This window comes from Physeter macrocephalus, unplaced genomic scaffold (assembly GCF_002837175.3).
Source record: "Physeter macrocephalus isolate SW-GA unplaced genomic scaffold, ASM283717v5 random_823, whole genome shotgun sequence".
Lineage (NCBI taxonomy): Eukaryota > Metazoa > Chordata > Mammalia > Artiodactyla > Physeteridae > Physeter > Physeter macrocephalus.
In genome coordinates this window covers 1-15,564 of record NW_021146109.1, presented here as the reverse complement: position 1 = coordinate 15,564, position 15,564 = coordinate 1, and the positions used below count along the sequence as shown (strand labels likewise).

The window sequence follows — 15,564 nt, the reverse complement described above, 5'->3', positions numbered from 1 at the left end:
TTTGGGGATATTGGCCAGCAGGGGATGTGATGTGTTTAGATGTTTATAACTGGTTGTCCCTGACCTAGGGGCTTGTCCCCGCTCCCAGCCAAACATGGCATCTGCTCCGTTATTGTCCAGAGGGTGACGGGTCTCCAAACCCCTAATCACCGTGAGCTCCTGACACCCTAACTTCATGCTGCCAGCATGAGTCCCTGGCAAGGGGATACATTTGCCACTTGGTTGTGATTCTTCTGCATCAGGACAGGTAAAGCTTGGGGCTGGAAGAGGTCCAGGGAGGCAGAGGGGGACATGGAAATGCCTGGAATTTGGATGACACGACAGTGATTCTAAATCCTGACTTGCTGGCTCTGTTAACCTTTTGAGATTCAGTTTCTCCCTATGAGTAATGACAGAGCATCTGTGAGGATCTCGTATGTTGCATTGACTAGGGAAATTGATCAATAATAGCTAGAAAAAAAAAAAGGAAAAAAATTAGCTAAAAGCCCTTCTTAGAATCTAGTATAATTGTCTCCTTCACCCAGGTGAAACTAGAACCCAGACTGTCAATTCCCACAGAAGGGGGATTCTGTAAATACTTGTTGAGTAGAATTGACGAGCTATTGTCTCTGGACTCCAATTCCGGGCTCTTTAGAGTCAATTTCCCCTTGTTCCTTTCCTGAACAGGCATCTTCTCCGCTTTCAATGCCACAGGCAGCAGAGGCTCCCAGAAGGTCCGTTTCCCTGAAACTGACTCTCGGAGGGTGCCGTGTGGACCTGGTGAGTTTAGTTCAGGTTGCTTCTCTGCCACCAGCAGAAGCAGCTGCTCCTCTAAGAGGCTGAGCTGGGGGCTCCCTCCAGAAGAGGAACTGGCAGATTAAGCTCTCAGCCCTGCCGGTCTGGCTAGAGGTTGATAAGCGATCTTCAGAGAATTGGAGGGAGCCGTCTGTCCCTGCTTCCTTGCAAAACCATGACTCAGGAATATGGTTCACATCCTCAGGATGGCAGAGGAGCTAAAAATAAACCATGACCAAAAAGACCCGGGCGACGGCCGGGGAGTGGGGACAGGAGAGGGAGGGGTGCCAGTGGAGCTGGGGGAAGGCTAGAAAGAGGAGAAGGGGGAGGAGGAGAAGGTTGGGCAGGGGACCACACAAGGAGAGGGAGAGGAGTCAGAGCCTTGAATCAGAGGGAGGGGCGGGGGAGGAAAGTCCTGGAGGGAAGATGTGTTTGTCTACTGCAGGGACACAGGCTGGACGCTTGGCTGATGGTCACCTCTGTTCCCTTTGTCCCTAAATAAGAACGTCCGCCTCTCAGCACTGGGCTCTGTCTCCCTCAGTGATGTCCTGAATGTCTCTCCTTACCACTTCTATGCTGGGGGCGCTGAATCTTCATCTCTGACTCTAATCCCACCCGAGTCTGGTCAGTATCTTCAGCTGCCTCCTTTAATCTATTTTATGTGTTAGTTTCCTCCTAAGATTTTTGTGGCCACTAAAAAAAAAAAAAAAGCTTGGCAATCATTGACTTTTGGGTTGAAACTGTCTTTGCTGAAATTTAAAATGTCACCCATGAAAGTGCCCCTCTCCCATCTGGCCCCCAGCCCCCTCTCTCCCTTCCTGTGGCACCAGAACCACACTCCTAGTCATTCCGACTCTGGATCTAGGGGTACAAGCAGGGGCAGGGTTCCCGCCTGCCGCCTTGGAGATGTTTCTGGGATTCGGCACTTTCTTGCTCGCCCGCTGTGACCCCCCACCCCCGGTCCCACACTGTTAGGGCCTAGATGGCTGTGACATCTAACTAGCTTCTCTCGCCTCCTCTGCTCTGCGCATGTCACCCTCTGCTGAAACTTCTGGCGCCCACCTTTCAAAACCCTCAGTGCTCCTGTGGTTCCCTCATGGGAATCCTCTGACCAGAGGTCAAAGGGCTCTCCTGGCCGGGGGCCCCACTGGTCTGACGCATCACTCTGTCGGTCAGGCATTCCTCCCCCATCAAGGTACAGACCTCCTTCAGTCCCCACCCCCCTCCCCGGGAACACGCCCCACTCTTTTGAACTCGCCCAGTCTTGCCCATCTTTTGCTTTTCAAGTCGAACCTTCTCTACTTCCTCCTCCAAGACCCCCACCCCCCCCCGCAATTATTTTAGCCTAAGGATTTTTCTGAATCCTTGCAATCTCTCCAGTCTGCAACGCATAGCTTAGTATTTGTTTATACACAGCTTATCCCGATGACTGGTGCCACACATGCTGCTCCGGGCCCCTAGCTGGGAGGCCCTGGGGCCTTTGGCTCCGTAGAGCTGCCTCCTCTTTCCCGCCCCACCTCTCCTAAGGCACAGCGGGCCTCTTAGGCTGACTGCCTTGTTCCTGAGCCACAGTCTCAGGAGAGTTCAGGCCTCAGCTTGACATATCTGCGCGTCTCTTGCTTTGGATTAGCTTCAATATCCTTGACCTTGACGCTACCAGCAGGAGTGTCTTCCTGTCCCTGTCCCCAGCCTTTCTATTTCTCGTCCGTGGTGGAGTCTCCGGGCGTGTTCTTATTCGCTGCACTGGAGCCATCCCGGCCTCTTGGTCTCTCGGACAGGACAGGCTGCCTCCAAACAGGGCCTTCCCACTCCACCTCCCTTCCTGCCTTCTTTGGCTGGGTCACTCCTACCCACCCTCCACTTCCCAGGGGGCCACCAGAAGTCACTTCCTGGGGGCCAGTTTCCCTGACTGGGTCAGATCCCCTTGACAGATGCTCTCAGAACGTCCTTTGCTTTCCTCCACAGCACTTAGCACACATGCAATCATGTGCTTAGTTCCTTGTTTACACACTTTCCCCCAGTGGCTGTACGCACCATTTGGATAGGGTCCTAGCTGGTATTATTTTCTGCTTTGTCCCTAGCATGGAGAATACACGGTGACTGGCTCAGAGCAGAAGCTCTTTGTTGAAAAACTGCAGAAGATGTGTTTTGGATTTGACTTGGGAGTTAGGGTCTGGTTGTTCCAGGACCCAAGGATCCTGCCTTCCAAACACACTGTGAGTTGTTTGCCTTTTGCTTTGTGTTGAGCCAGGAGTCAGCTTGGAGAGGCCATCCTTGCCCTCCTACATTTTCTCTCATTCCTTGCAACAAAAAGTCCGGGTCTGGCTCAAATTCTCCATTCTTCTAATATCCATGGCAGAGTTTCCCTTCCTCCATCTCCCCACCGGCCCCAACTCTGGCACAGATTGGAGGCTGGCAGATGAACGGACACAAAAGGCAAGGCTTCTGCCAATCCTGCCCGTCGAATCTCTGGGCCAGTTTCCTCTCTGTCTCCTGTTCTGCGGGAGGCCCCTCACAGTAAGTTCGGGGAGAGACAGAGCTGGAAATCAGGAAAGGGAGAGAAGCAGTCACCCCAACAGGAGCACAGCCCTGGGAAAGGTAGCTCGGAGGCCAGGGCACAGGGGTGGTGTCTGAGACATATCTGCAGAGGACCCGTCACGTTGGGCAAAAAAACTCCATTGTGCGTCCATCCATCCATCCTTCCAACCAGTGTTTACTGGGTACCCACCACCCCTCCTGTTCTCACCAAGCTCACAGTCTATCGGGGGACTCAGAACCCTGAAGAGGTCACCAAACCACGGATTACAGGTGGCTCTTAGGGCCAGGAAGGAGCAACAAGGTTTGGGATAGGGAACTGCGCGGTCCCTGCTTTGGATCTGAGGTCAGGATAGGTTAAGTTTCAGGTGATCAGGTTCATCTCGCCTCCCCACCTCCACCCCACCAATTGTTCTGTCCTTCAATGACTTTTCTTTCTTCGCCCATCTCTGATCCACTCTCATATATTCACATCCCGATTTTCTGTTTTCCAAGTTCTCTCTCTGCTGGTGTTTGGTCTTTGTCTTTGGTTCCTATTTATCAAGAAGTTTGAAAACCTAGAAGCTTTCCTTTTCTTTTTCACTTGGCTTATTCCAATGAAATCCCTGGAGTTCCAGGTTCTGGGTCATCCCCCTAAATCACTAGGTCTCACAAACTTGGAAGGTTGGAAGGTAACTTAGAAGTAAGCATGCCCAGTCTTTTGATCTTCATTTTCTCTCTCTCTCCCTCTCCTCCTCTTTCTCATTTTCCATCACTCCGTTTCTTTCTCTTCTCTGCCTCTTTCCTCACCTCCTGGTGGTTCTGTCCCATCTGTCTTGCAGGATGACAAGTGGTTACAAGATAGGAAGGAGAGCCTCCCTCCCAGGGCAGCTCATTTTTTCCAGGCACGTGGACAGATCTCATTTCAATTATCACCTTTTTGATATGGGTCAAGCTGATATGCCACAGTTCTGTGCCTGTCACTTCATCATTCCTGGCTTTTGTCCTATCGTCTTTGTTCTATCGTGGGAGAAGGAACTCAGCAATTTACTTTTTTTTTTTTTTCTGCAGAAGGGAGGATGCAGAGATGGGAGGACCCAGAAACATATGGACCATGCTTTTTGGTAAGTGGTACGAAGCTTTGCTAAATCCTCTCTCCCTTTCTTTCTTGATGCAGAATACTTGAGAAGTAGGAAAATTGCATGTAATGTGTGAACGGCCCTTCTCCCCTGCTTATCAAGGAATCTAGGCTCAGTGGTCAGCTAAGTTAGCAAGCCTGGGGGTACTGTGGAAATAGCATGGGCTGGATGTGAACCACAGTGTGGCCATTTATTAGCTATGCAACCTTGGGAAAGTTACTTCCTCCTCCGAGCCTCATTTTCTCATTTGTCAAATGAAGACAGACTAGTACTGACTTCTGAGGCTGTGTGTGAGGATGGAATCTAAGAAGGTATCTAAAGCACCTGGCTGGGTGCTGAATGCACACTCCTCATTTCAATTAGTAAGCACGTCCTGAACCCCTCACATTTGATTCTGCAAACCGTATGGAGCCTGGGCCACGCCTTTGAGGGTGCAGTGAAGAAGCAGCCAGGATTGTGGAGATCAGGTTATAGACATGGTGCTTTCTTCTGCCCAGGGGCCTGGCTCTGAGCTGGGGGTGCTCAGCCGGGGCCCTCTCCCCGGGAGCTGTCATACCTCAGGAACGGGCCGCTGCGCCAGCATCTGGATCTTCTTAGCTCTCGGTCTGGACTTCTCCTGCTTGTCTTGTAGACTCGGTTATCAGCAGCGAGCGGAGGGGGCTTTGGCTTTCTTCTCTGTGGCCCAGCCTGCCGCCTTCCTACCCATAAACAGCCTGGAGAGGGTCAGCAGGAAGGTTGCCCCTGGGGCTGCAGGTGGTGCTGCCCTGCGTGCTCCCTCCATGCCTCTCTGACCTCAGACGCCGCTGTCTCGATGCTAAAGCAGGGCTTCTTTTAGTATCCCCTGCCCTGAGCTGAGAGGTGCGTAGGCACCGGATGGAAATTTAGAAATTGTTCAGGAAGAGGGAACGTGGAGGTCTGTCTTTAGTTTCAGCTTTGCGTCCCATTCCTATCGAGATGCTCCTGCCAGCGGCCCCATTGCCTCAGGCTTCTTTCCACTTTCTGCGACCCTTCTCTTTACATTCACGAGCTCATGAGTCCACAGACGAAGGCTGGTTGCAGCTTTGGAACAGACCTGCCATCAGCGGTGCCCCTTGCCCGGGCGGGTGCTTCTGTGCCTGGGAGGCTTCTATGCTGGGGTGTCAGATGGGGGCGGGGAGGGTACCACCAAGAAGGGGGATCTGTCTGCGGGGGAGGTTCTGGACACCCCTTCAGGTGACTCTGAAAGAAGAATGTGAGTTCTCAGTCCTCGTTTTTGTTTTCCACTCAGCCGCCGTGGGACACGGTCCCTCCCTCCCTCCTTGCTGTGCTTTCTTCCCTGGGCTGTCAGGGTGCCCTCCCTCTGGGCCCCCTTCCGCCTCGCTGGTCTCCACTCAGCCCCTCTGAGCTTCCTGTTGACTTTGGAGGGTCCCCGGCTCTCCTTTTAATCCTCCTCCCCTCCTCGGTGAATCCAGCCAGTCTCACGGCTTTGGAAGCATCTAGAGCTGGCAACCGCACATTGATAGCTCCAACCCAAAGTCCCTCTGAATCCAGGTACACGTGGGACTCACAACATGGATGTCTCGGAATTCCTGTGGCCACAACCGGTCGCTGGTTCTCCCGACATAGCTTCTCCCTGCTTCTGGGTCTGAGCCGAGGTCTTCAAGAGCCCTGCTGACACCTCGGGTTCTCCTGGCCCACATTCAGCAGGTCAGCAAGTCCTGTTGCTTCTACCCCTAAGCTCTGTCCAGTGCCCTGCTGCTCTGTGTGCCCTGCATCACCGCCACCCTCAGGCTAAGCCCCATCTCCTCTTGCTTGGAGCCCAACCAGGGCCTCCTCGCCACCTCCCCGCTCGGCCCCTGCTGGTGGCCTCACAGAAGAAGCCAGACTGGATGGACGTCCGTGCTCTTCCTCCCTCACCTTCCTCCAGTCTTTGCCCAAATGTCGCCTCCGCGGCCCATCTGCCCTGACGATTCTACGTGAACTGGCAGCCCCCCCATCGCCCCGCTCCCCCATCCCTACCGCCTGCTCTTATTTGCCTCGGATGCTTAAGTCATTGTTATCTTTTTTTAAAGAAAATTTTATTTTACTTTTCTTTTCAATCAAATTGTCTTTTTTATGGAAGTATAGTTGATTTACAATGTTGTGTTAATTTCTGCTGTATAGCAAAGTGTCTCAGGTATCCATATATATACATTCTTTTCCATGATGGTTTATCATAGGCTATCGAGTATAGTTCCCTGTGCTCTACAGTAGGACCTTGTTGTTTATCCATCCTATATATAAAAGCTTACATCTGCTCACCCCACCCTCCCACTCCATCCCTCCCCAACCCCCTCCCCCTTGGCAACCAGCAGTCTCTTCTCTATCCGTGATTCTGTTTCTGTTTCTGTTTCATAAGTAGGTTCAGTTGTGTCGAATTTTAGAGTCCACATTTACGTGACATCATATGCTATGTGTCTTTCTCTGTCTGACTTACTTCACTTAGTATGAGAATCTGTAGTTGCATCCATGTTGCTGCAAATGGCATTCTGTCTAACGTGTGTGCGTGTCTGTGTGTGCGTCTAACGTGTTGCGTGTCTGTGTGTGTGCGTCTAACGTGTGTGCGTGTCTGTGTGTGCATCTAACGTGTGCGTGTCTCTGTCTAACGTGTGTGCGTGTCTGTGTGCCTCACGTGTGTGTGTCTAACGTGTGTGCGTGTCTGTGTGTCTAACGTGTGTGCGTGTCTGTGTGTGTCTAACGTGTGCGCGTGTCTGTGTGTATCTAACGTGTGTGCGTGTCTGTGTCTAATGTGTGTGTGTTTGTGTGTGTGTGTGTTGGCTTTGTTCTCTGTGGTATTCTCAGTCCCTGGCACAGGCCTGCAGAGAGTGGACTCCTGATACATTTTGGTTGAATAAATGTGAACACACATTTCATGTGTTATCTTATTTGATAATGAGGCTCAGAGAGGTTGCGTATTTGGCCCACAGGCATAGAACCAGGTGGACGAGCCAAGCTCGAACCTAGGTCTGTCTAACGTGTGTGCGTGTCTGTGTGTGCGTCTAACGTGTTGCGTGTCTGTGTGTCTAACGTGTGTGCGTGTCTGTGTGTGCGTCTAACGTGTAGCGTGTCTGTGTGCGTCTAACGTGTGTGCGTGTCTGTGTGTGCGTCTAACGTGTGCGTGTCTCTGTGTGTCTAACGTGTGTGCGTGTCTGTGTGTCTCACGTGTGTGTGTCTAACGTGTCTGTGTGTCTAACGTGTGTGCGTGTCTGTGTGTGTCTAATGTGTGCGCGTGTCTGTGTGTATCTAACGTGTGTGCGTGTCTGTGTCTAATGTGTGTGCGTGTCTGTGTGTGTCTAACGTGTGTGTGTCTGTGTGTGTGTCTAACGGGTGTGCGTGTCTGTGTGTGTCTAACGTGTGCGCGTGTCTGTGTGTGTCTAATGTGTGTGCGTGTCTGTGTGTGTGTGTCTAACGTGTGTGCGTGTCTGTGTGCCTCACGTGTGTGTGTCTAACGTGTGTGCGTGTCTGTGTGTCTCACGTGTGTGTGTGCGTGTCTGTGTGTGTGTGTGTCTAACGTGTGTGCGTGTCTGTGTGTCTAACGTGTGTGCGTGTCTGTGTGTGTCTAACGTGTGCGCGTGTCTGTGTGTATCTAACGTGTGTGCGTGTCTGTGTCTAATGTGTGTGCGTGTCTGTGTGTGTCTAACGTGTGTGTGTCTGTGTGTGTGTCTAACGGGTGTGCGTGTCTGTGTGTGTCTAACGTGTGCGCGTGTCTGTGTGTGTCTAATGTGTGTGCGTGTCTGTGTGTGTGTGTCTAACGTGTGTGCGTGTCTGTGTGTGTGTGTTTAACGTGTGTGTGTGTCTGTGTGTCTCCCTGGTGTTGCACTGTGCAGGCAGCTGCATCCCTGTAGGGAGGGCTGTCCATCCACGGCTGGCTTCTCTGGTGACCCCGGCCCAGTAAACGCTGCCAGAAGAGACTCCTTCCCTACACTTTGGGTTCTTTCTCAAGAAACCTACTCTGGAGGCCCGGTGCCCAGCTCTGTGAGGTCCCGTGACTACCTGCTGCCCTCTCAGCACCACCATGGCCTCCGAGGGGACAAAGGGCTAGAAGTCCCACCTCTTTGGACACCGAGCACACGGCCTTGGGAGGCTGGGAGCCCTGTGGGACAGAGGCGGCCCACTGAGCCTCTTCCAGCCACGGATCCGTCCTGTCCAGATCCCGTGGCCCAGCAGGAGCCAGCTGCCCTCGCCCCGTGATGCGAGCCCACCGTGGGCACAGCTGAGAGGCCCCAACGGTCCCCGTTCCTTCCGGCCCACAGCAGGTGTCAGGCTCACATCTGCGTCCCACAAGGATCCGAGGCTCTTTTCCACAGGAAGGGAGAGGGTGAGGAGGATGCAGAATGGGGGTTTCAGGAGCAGCAAGCAGGACACTGGCTGCCCTCCCCTCCCCGGCCAAGGGCAGAGAGACTGGGGGAGACGAGCCCCCCACCCGGTGCCCAAGGTCCGGTGCAGAGCTCTCACCTCACGGCAGCCCCCGGAGCCGCTTCTCCAGGTGGGCCTGGGCCGTCCCTGGACTTCAGGGCTGGCCCCCGGGCACCCCGGGCCAGTGGCAGTCACCATGCCATCTGCGGCAGGGCGGCTCCCCAGGGCTCGCAGAGGACTGGGACGATGACAGGGACTTGGGTTCAGAAACTGTGGCAAATCCAGGGATCTGGTGGCCATTGCCCAACCTTGTGGGTGATGCCTGGCCTGACACACGGAAGCTGAGGGCTTGTCTTTTGCCTCCCTGGGCAGGCAGGTGAGAGTAAAATGGTAAATTAAATAGACTCATTTAAAAAATTATTATCTCTGATGCTTTTCCCCCAGTTACAACGTGCACAAGGTGCACGCCCCCAGTATGACCCATGTGACATTAAACCACTTTCCTCTCCCAAGCTGAGCTGGTTTTGCTTAACTAGTAGTAGATACGCTTTGCTTGTCAGTAACACTACAGAGAACCAAGCCCAGGTACAGCTTTCCCTGCTCAGTGGCCGGGAAAGAGTGAGGCGGGGGCTCAGGAGCTGCGAGCACAGCCCGACTTCATCTTCACTGCTTCCCAGCTTGGCCCACGTGAGTGCACGCACACACACACACGTACACATGCACACACGCACACACACACACACACACGTACACATGCACACACACACACACGCACGCACATTGACAACTAATCCAAGTCAATTGTCAAATAATACTATACTGCTTCACAAGTAGTACAAGTACCTTATAATAACAAAATATTCCTAATTCCTCTTTCCTGTTCCTTTTCAATCATTGCTGCCATTCATTTCACTGCACGCACACACACACACGTACACATGCACACACGCACACACACACACGTACACATGCACACACACACACACACACACACGCACGCGCACACACACTAAATTTGCATCAGGCAATCCCTAAAGCAGACAGTTCGATGCTGTCGCTTATATAGATCTATAAATAGACCTCCCACTTTGCCTTGGAAAGTGACAAGTGTGCAGAAGCTATTTGACTCACAAGCCAAACACTGGCTGGCTTCCCAGCGTTAGTGTGGGTGTAGCATCTCCTGGATCCTGGGCGCTCAGGCCGATTCCATGAGGGTTTACAACTGAGTTGGGATTGTTTCTTCACCTGAACTGGCTTTTGGTTTCATTGGGGGGGATAAAATCTTAATCTATGTCATTTTAATTAAACTCGTCCCGGAGTGCTACTGATACCAACTGGCATCTACTGAGAGAGAGGAAGAGGGGGCGGGGAGAGAGGAAAAAAGAAGGAAGGAAAGAGGGAGGGTGGGAGGGAGGGAGGAAGAAGGAGAGAAGAAAGAAGAAGAAGAGAGCCCTGCTGCCCTTCGGCTCCGTCCTGTGCTCAGGACAAGCCCAGAGACCATGACAAGGCACACAGCTCCTGCTCTGACCATCCCGGACCTGGCATCTGCCCAGCTGTGTCCACAGACTAGACAGGTCAGCCTCCACGGCTTTCTGAGCCAATCGCAAATTCGGATGGGCATGACACGTGGAATCCAGTGTCAGCCCAAACCTGCTAGGGCCATTCTGCCCAAACAGAGAGCGAACACATAGACCCACAAGGAACTGGATCCAGGGGAAGGGCCACAGCTCCCCACCCCAGCCCCCTGTCAGCCTTGCGCTACAGGCTCCCCTCAGGCCCACCTGTCCACACCTGTGCTCGCAGCTGGGTCCCCGGGCCATCTCTGTTCTGAGCTAGTCCGAAGGTGGCACTGGGTATCGCCTGTTTTAAGGCAGTAGTCTATCTTGAGGCCACAAGCGTGCATCAAGGGAGGCCAGCAGACACACCATGGGTGAACCCTCTGTGCCGTGAACGGCAGGGTCACAGGTCCTCTCACCTGTTGTTCCAGCTGTCCCTTGGCACCAAGAGGCTGCCTTGATTTTTTGTGTGTGTGTGCCTGACCCTCCACTCGGCCGCACGGCCTGCAGGCCCGTCCTCGAGAGAGGAGGTGCCCCCAGCCTTCTCTTCCCCTGGGGGGCTGGATCGAGCTCTCTGTGCCCCCAGCCCCCAACTAGGTCTTATACACGAGCTCTGAGTCTCAGTGCCCAGCGTGGCTAGCTATGCTGGCTCCGCCCAGCTCGGCCCCTCGGCTGCCCTCCAGCACTGAGCTGCACTTGAGCCTGGCCCCCCAGTTGCTGAGCTCAGCCGGCCAGCCCCGGGCAGCCTCCCCGACTGCATCACCCCAGCCTTCCTCCTCTTCCTCCATCTGCCTTGATCCTCAGGCCCAGCAGCTTTTGCACCAATGCTTGTTCACTTTAGAACAGCTCGAACCTCCTGGGTGAGAAGAAACACGGGGTCAGAGAGGTGAAATGTCTTGCCCAGGACCCTGGGCTAGTTGGAAGCATAGTCTGGACGATGCCTACGAGGTCTTTAGACCTTGTGTCTGTGAGTTTCCCCCCTGCACCAGCAAACTCCCACATCTGTGCCACACGAACCAGTGGGAGCCCCGCAAGGAGACAGAACACAGAGCCAAGCTCGACCCTACAGTCAGACACCGACCCCCCTACCCTCTGCTCCCCACACGGCTCTTCCTGCCAACCCAGGACCACATGCTTGACATCTTTGCCCGCATCTCACCACCCTGCTCTTGCAGGTGGCAATTTGCATGGGGGAGTGTACCCTCTCCCATGAGGTTTTGCCTCTCTCAGTCTCTTTTCTGCTCTTGGGAGATGAGCAAGAGATTTTCTTTCTGCCTCTTTAAAAAGAAAGAAAAACAAGACCCCAGTAACTCCCTGCTCAAAGGCAGGCCTTAAGGTGTTTCAAAGCCTCCCGGGTCTATTTCTGGCCTATTGTCATCGGGGTCTGAGAGGAAGGCCTGATGGCAGTTCTTTGCTTTCAAGGCAGAAACAGAACATTGTTTCTCCCGGCTTTGATTTAATGGCCAAAAACAGTTATAGGAAACTGTTCAGCAGATGTTTGATGAAACTCAGAAAAAAATTGGGTCTTTGAGAGGGGCTATTTTTAGACTAATGCTTCCTACCATTGGGGGTTTGGTGCTCACAAAAGGAACAGAAAATGGGAGAGACAGAGAGGTGGAGAGAGCTTTGAACATTTAGACAATCACATTTTATTTTTTCTTCCATTTTCACCCTGAATTAAATGTACCTGGGAATCCATGGAGGATGGAATACGGAGGTGGTCCCAGGGAGGAAGGGTGCACTTTACCGTGTCCTTTCTAAAATGAAGGTTTACTGGGTGCAAGGAAAATCTCTATGTTTGTCATTTCCCCACCTCCTTCTTGTAGCAACACGGACATGCTTTTTTCCTTGCCCACTTCGCTTCCTTGTGTCCCTTTGCCTGAATTAACCTTTCCTCCTCTATCCCACCCCTCCTTTCCTTTCCCTTCTGCCTCTTTTACCTCTTTCACTCTAAGGTCTCATTCACACTCAGGCCAGGCGCTTCCTCCCCCAGGAAGCCTTCCCTGAACTCTCCAGGGTGGATTGCTGGGCCTCCTCTGTGATACACTGGCCGTATTTCAAACACTGCATTGACTGCCTTGCTTTGCAATCTATTTATGTATCTAGCTCCTTCCTCAGGCTGTCAGCTCCACGAGGGTTTGGGGCTCTGTCTTAATTACCTTGTCATCCTCAGTATCTAGCCCTGTTTAGTTCAATACCATGTAGAGAATAAATGTTTCTTGAGTGGAGGGATTGATGAAGAATAAAGCAAGGGAATTTTATCCAGTTGAAAAGATTTTTTTTTTTTTTTTTTTTTTTTTTTTGCGGTACGGGGGCCTCTCACTGTCGTGGCCTCTCCCATTGCGGAGCACAGGCTCCGGACACGCAGGCTCAGCGGCCACGGCTCACGGGCCCAGCCGCTCCGCAGCATGTGGGATCTTCCCGGACCGGGCCGCAAACCCGCGTCCCCTGCATCGGCAGGCGGACTCTCAACCACCGCGCCACCGGGGAAGCCTGAAAAGATTTTATTTTACCTACAGAAACAGAAATGAATCTTTTTTGATCTTTGCTGTTCAAGTAGAACTAAAATCTGTTACTACTATAATGTAATAAAGTAATTATTATACTTCGAAGTGGTAATTACGATTTCCAGGAAACTGAGGCTTTGGGACAATAAACAAAAGAGCTGATGTGAGAGTGATCAGCTTCAGATATTTAATTAAAACCTTTGGTTTTCTCCACTCTGTGGGAGGGAATCATATTTAAGAAAGCCTCAGATGCCTCGGTCCAGGTAGGATACCCGGTGAGGGCACAGAAAAGGAAGGTGGGGAAACTAAAAGCAAATTTTTCCTCCTTTCTGCTTTTTCTGGGGCCACTTCCAGTTGGAACAAGAGGACAAGCATGGCCCCAGGTGAGGAACAAATAACCTTCCACGTTCCCCTTTGTCCTGAGGCCTTTGGCCAGTGTCTCAAAGTCAGGTGAACAGAATGAAGGCCAACGGCTTCTAACTTTCTGCAAAGTCCTGGAACTCAGCCCAGGAAAAATGAGGTTTTCCCTTGATTTGACCTCGTCATTCAACACGGTCTCCCTCGGTTCTCAAGACCTTATTGAGCACTTTCCAGAGAGCATTTTTAGCTGGCGGAGGTTGAGGCATGCTCTGCTATCTGAAAAAGCATCCTCGTCACCTGTGTGAGGGCCCACGGCCACATCAGTGCACTCTGGGCAAACGCGTTAGAGTTTCCTGGAGGCTGGACCCTGGCAGAGCACCCTTTCGTGTGCCAGGGCCCTGGGTGAATGTTTCCGTATCCTTTTATATCCTTAGAGCTATCATTTTTTTGGAACACTTAAAATGCACTCGAAAATGATCTCACTTATCTTCCTTATTTAAGACTGTTTTAAAAGGCACATAATATAATTTTTTTCCTTATTAATAAGGAACATCATCTTCTGTGTCTTCAATTATCTTCTATGTCTTCAAGAGCTGGTTTCTATTCTTACCCTGTTTTCCGGATGAGGAAACCTGAGTGGCTAGAGAGGTTGAGGAAACGTGCCCAGAGTCACCCAGTAGGTGAATGAAATGCTGGGACTGGGCTGACACCATCGATTTCAGTGTCTCAGTGGGTCCTGACCAAGGTCCCTGGGAAGCTCTCTCTTGTGGAACCCTCCCTTTCCAATCTTTGCACACTCCTTCAGACAATCTCTCTAACTCTCCCCAAAGTTCTCTGCCCTCTTCTAGGACAATTTATGGCATTTCTGTATTCTGACTTTTAAATTTTGCAGGCAAAGACAGAGACCTTCCCTGCTAAGGGAAAGTAGCTTCAAAGAGGAAGACATGCAGAAAAATATGAAATGTCAGTGGCTTTGAAAGGCTCTTTTCTAGAAACAGGACAAGGGCATATGAGGCAAACCTAGCAAAGTCTATTCGAGTGGAGGGAGCTTTCCCCAGGGCATTGCCAACCTAGTTTATTCATCTCCTACTTATGGGCTATGATCGAGCCACTGGGACAGAGCTTAGGGGATATTTGGTACGGAGCACTTCCGTACCAGTCGGGCAGGGCTTGGTGACACCGTGGTGACAAGGGCCAAACCTCAGTGCTTCAAGCTACACTTCCTACCAGGCTACTGGAGCATCGCAGGTTGGCAGGGAATTTGTGCCATGCCATCTGAGTCCCTCTGGGCCCCTGGCTGCTCAGCAGCTGTCACCTGACACATGCCCAAGAGAAAAACAGAATGGCTGAAACTCTTCAGGCATTCTCCAGGTTTCTGCCAGAGGGCTCGAATTTCATCACTGAAAGCAAGTCCTAAGGCGACTCCCAATTTCCAAGGTGCAGGGAAGTGAGATTCTACCTCGTGCCCAGATTGGGAAAGAACTGCCGTCTATATTTGGTGAATAAATTGGATGTACTTAATTTTAGGTTAGGTATTGTTGAACAAAGTCCCAATCCTGTCCTCAGAAGCTTTTTATGGTGTTGGGGAACTAGGACTTATCACACATCAAATAGTTAAGGACATTATGAGTGGGTATAAAATAATATATCCTGGCAAACCATGGGGCATGGGGGATAGTAGCGTTTTTAGATACAGTGTTTCAGGCCCCAAGGAAGCAAATGAAGAGAATTTGATCGATAAAAAATGCCCTCGATAATGCGATGTTCAAATAGAAAAAGCAATTATACAAATTTTGGAGAAGAAAGGGTTCTCCCCGATTTAGTATCCCTAACTCTTCCCTCCTCTAACTCTGTACAAGCCTCCACTAAAAATTTAGATCATCTTCTTCCTTGTTCCCCTGATAAACGTCCATCTCTAAGAACAGATCTGACTTTATCTTTTATTTTCAGTTCTTATAAAATATCTGGAACCCAGCTGTTGTTTGGATGAGTTAATCCTGCTGAGCCCATCGTGTAACAGGTTTCTTACAAGAAAGAGTGTGAGGACCACGCGACAGAGTCACCAGCGTCGTCAGCTGGGCTCCAGGGAGACTTTCTTGGGGGAAGCGTCTCTGCATTTCTGTCCTTTCCCAAGCAGACCAGCTCGCGCTAACTCAGCTCCGCCGCACACCTTCTGTTCCTTGGGCCTCTTCTTACCTACACCTCTCACCTGGCTATCCTGGGAAGAAAACACCATCTTCTTCTTCAATTGCTTCTGCAACATCAGTTATTCAGGACAAACATTCTTCCCCTGCTCGTATCAGGGTCAGCATGGCCAGGGGTCCAAAAACACTGAGATTT

At 51.6% G+C, this 15,564-nt stretch overlaps 1 long non-coding RNA gene across 1 annotated transcript; it reads left to right on the top strand.

Annotated features, from left to right (window-relative positions):
• The first annotated feature begins 1,223 nt into the window (after positions 1–1,223).
• Positions 1,224–6,410, top strand: LOC102976608 (uncharacterized). The gene is made up of 4 exons (XR_449377.4): positions 1,224–1,398; positions 2,856–2,990; positions 4,360–4,412; positions 5,958–6,410. It is a non-coding gene; the product is annotated as an uncharacterized lncRNA (long non-coding RNA).
• Positions 6,411–15,564: the final 9,154 nt, after the last annotated feature.